The 3,658-nt window shown below is 38.8% G+C and overlaps 1 protein-coding gene across 2 annotated transcripts in view; it reads left to right on the forward strand.

Moving 5' to 3' along the window:
* KLHL24 (kelch-like family member 24) overlaps nucleotides 1-3,658 on the forward strand; it is a 51,149-nt gene that overhangs the window by 38,982 nt on the left and 8,509 nt on the right. The window lies entirely within an intron of this gene.

Raw genomic sequence — 3,658 nt, forward strand, 5'->3', positions numbered from 1 at the left:
GCCACCGCACTCCAGCCTGGGCAACAGAGCGAGACTACGTCTCAAAAAAGTAAATAAATAAGTGAAATAAAATATTTCATGTTTGCTTGAATTATTTTATATGTTTTTTAAAACTCCACATAAAGCATATGGTAACCTGTTTTGAACTCCTTCCAAGGAATTGTTTTATTGAAATAACTTCCTTTTTACCATCCCATGGAGAAGTATCTGTTGCACTTGGGCTGTTCTGTTTTTTTTTTTTTTCACACTCCTACTCCAGTATTTATCCCCTCTCTTTCATATTTCAGAAGAGGAGAAATGTTCCCAAACTGGTTGCTTCTTTGGTTAGAGGCTGGGAAATCTGCTATTTCTGTTATAAAGGAAATGGCTGTGCTCAGCTTTCTTTCATCCGTATATTCTACCTGGAGCCCTACTCCTTACCCACACCGCCAACTCCCAAAAGGCCTTTTCCCCGCCTTTTGATTCATGGCTCTTTTGCCTTCCACCCCCAAAATTGATGGGTCTGATGCTGAAAATCTGGCTCTACACATACCACTCTAGAGATGTACTCTTAAAGGTCACTGCTAATAATCTCATCACTCTCGTTCATACTCTCTTGTTTTTCTACCCGGTCCTTAAATATGGATGTTCCTTGAGCCTGTCCTCTGTCCTCTTCCCAGTTTGTACTCTTTCCTGAATTACCTCATTTACTACTCAGCACTGATGATTTCCAAGTCTTTAGCACCATCAAAGCCTCTCTCCTGTGTTCCAAACTCAAATTTCTAACTGCCTATTTGATATTTTACATGGGTATTTCAAGACTTTAAATTTCAAATAGAACTTACCCTCTTCCCCAAACCTACTTTTTCTATATTTCCAAATAACCTAGAAACTTAATTTATTAGATTATCTTTTTCTTCTCTTAAATTGAGTTAATCTAGCCTATCAGTTCTTCTATTTTTTCCATTCCTGTTGTTTCTACTTTTGTTCAAGTTCTTACCAATTTTTACCTAAACAAACAAAAATACTCTAATTAGTTCTCCGTTCTCTAGTATCTTGTCTCTCTAGCTCATTTTGCCATCAATTTTTTTTTCTTTCTTTTTCTTTCTTTCTTTCTTTCTTTCTTTCTTTCTTGTCTTTCTTTTCTTTCTTTTCTTCTTTTTTTTTTTTGAGACGGAGTTTCACTCTTGTCGCCCAGGCTGGTGTGCAACGGCGCGATCTCCGCTCACTGCAACCTCTACCTCCCGGTTTCAAGTGATTCTCTTGCCTCAGCCTCCTGAGTACCTGGAATTACAGGCACCCACCACCAAGCCCAGCTATATTTTGTGTGCTTTTAGTAGAAACAGGGTTTCACTATGTTGACCAGGCTGGTCTCAAACTCCTGACCTTGTGATCCACCTGCCTCGGCCTCCCAAAGTGCTGGGATTACAGGCATGAGCCACCGTGGCCAGCCTATTATTTTTCAATAAATCTACTTATTGTCTCTTCTTTTATTGGAAGCCTATTAAATAAAATCCAAAACTTCTATCACTTCATTCTAGACCTTCTGTTGCCTGACCTTCATTTGACCTTTCACCTTCACATTCTATAACTTTACCTCAGGTACTTTAAGTATCTGTCATTTGTAGTCTCTAAACAGATCATAAATGTTCTTGCCTTGGTTCATGCTGTCGTCTTAGCCTGTAATGCCTTTTTTACCTTCTCTACTTGTAATTCTACTCATCTTTCAAGGACCACTTCAGTACAACAGAGTTTAACTTGGGCAGAATGGATCTTTTTTGCTTTCTGATCTGTTAAAGCACTCACACCTCTTATGGCAATTGTATATTCCCTTATGGGTATAAATGTTTATTTCCTATACTGGAATTTAGTCTTCTTGAGGACACTATTCTAACTCATCTTGTATGTATCTTGCATTTATTTGTGTATAGTAAATATATATATTGAATAAGTAAACAAATGAGGAAGTAACAGAGAGACTTAATTTTAAGATAATATTATTTGCCAGATGCATTAGAGGTACAGCATAGATTATAAGGATAGTGAATAAACCATTTTTCTAAAGTTGTTGGCATTGAGATATAGTCTCCAATTAGTAATATATATGGAGTAACATTGCCCCAGTTAATGAAAGGGACAAATAGGCACTTCAGCTTCATGGTACAGAATGAGTATTACCTTTTCTCCCTCTCATATCACATCTAAGTAAAAATAAATCACATTTCTCCAGCTCAGGGACCTCCCTTGGAAAACCATTCTCCAGCCCTATAGAGGCAACAGTGTACCCTACTTGCATGCGAATCCTCATGTGGTCAAGTATTGAGACTTATTTCTAATTTTTTAAAAATCTAAGCTGCTTTTTATTGGTTTATTTCAGTGAAGATTGTAAAGAATAATGCATTTTTATTAAGAATTACTGCTCTGCCGGGTGCAGTGGCTCACGCCTGTAATCCCAGCACTTTGGGAGGCCAAGGCAGGCAGATCATGAGGTCAGGAGATCGAAACCATCCTGGCGAACATGGTGAAACCCCGTCTCTACTAAAAATACAAAAAAATGAGCCAGGCGTGGTGGCGGGCGCCTGTAGTCCCAGCTTCTCGGGAGGCTGAGGCAGGAGAATGGTGTGAAGCCGGGAGGCGACGGAGCTTGCAGTGAGTGGAGATCGTGCCACTGCACTCCAGCCTGGGAGACAGAGCGAGACTCCGTCTCAAAAAAAAAAAAAAAAATTACTGCTCAAGCTGGGTGCAGTGGCTCATGCATATAATCCCAGCACCCCGGGAAGCTGAGGCAGGAGGATCACCTGAGGCTAAGAGTTAGGGACCAGCCTGGGTGACAGAGTGAGACCCTGTCTGAAAAAAATTTTTTTTTAAAATAAAGAAAAAAGAAAAAGAATTACCATTTATTCAGAACTTTGCTATATTGTATAAAACAATAACAGTTTAGGAAGATAATTGCCAGTATGTAGCATATTGCAGGGTACACATGAATGTTTTTTAACTAGGTTATTGAGATAAAACTGAGAAAAAAATAATAATAGGACACACATGGCACATTTTCTCTAATTAAACAACATTCATTGACTTTAGAAACTTAAACATTTGGATCAGAAGTATATTAAGGCTAACGAAGACAAATCATTGAAGTTCAAATCTAGTACTGGGATTTAGGGGATTATTTCCTCTCCTCTGTTTATTCTTACCACCAATGCTACTAAATACATCTATGCATACTGATGTGATCTCGGCTTACTGCAACCTCTGCCTCCTGGGTTCAAGTGATTCTCCTGTCTCAGTCTCCCAAGCAGCTGGGATTACAGGCCCATGTCACCACACCCGGCTATTTTTTGTAGTTTTAGTGGAGACAGGGTTTTGTCATATTGGTCAGGCAGGTCTTGAACTCTTGACTTCAGGTGATCTGCCTGCCTCGGCCTCCCAAAATGCTGGGATTACAGGCGACAGCCACCACGCCTGGCCTTATGCACGCGTTATTGATAGGTAATTTTTGAGCCATGTGTAAGTGGTTGTTTACCCTTTTAATGCTAACCAATGAAAAAGGATAAATGAAAACTTTATGTATTGATAAATTATTTTTTGCAATGTTAGGATCATTTCATTGTATACAGTTAAATGAACCCAATACTGTTGCTTTTAAAAATGCTTAGAATTTTTTATTTATTTATTT

This window comes from Colobus angolensis, unplaced genomic scaffold (genome assembly GCF_000951035.1).
Source record: "Colobus angolensis palliatus isolate OR3802 unplaced genomic scaffold, Cang.pa_1.0 Scaffold245, whole genome shotgun sequence".
Lineage (NCBI taxonomy): Eukaryota > Metazoa > Chordata > Mammalia > Primates > Cercopithecidae > Colobus > Colobus angolensis.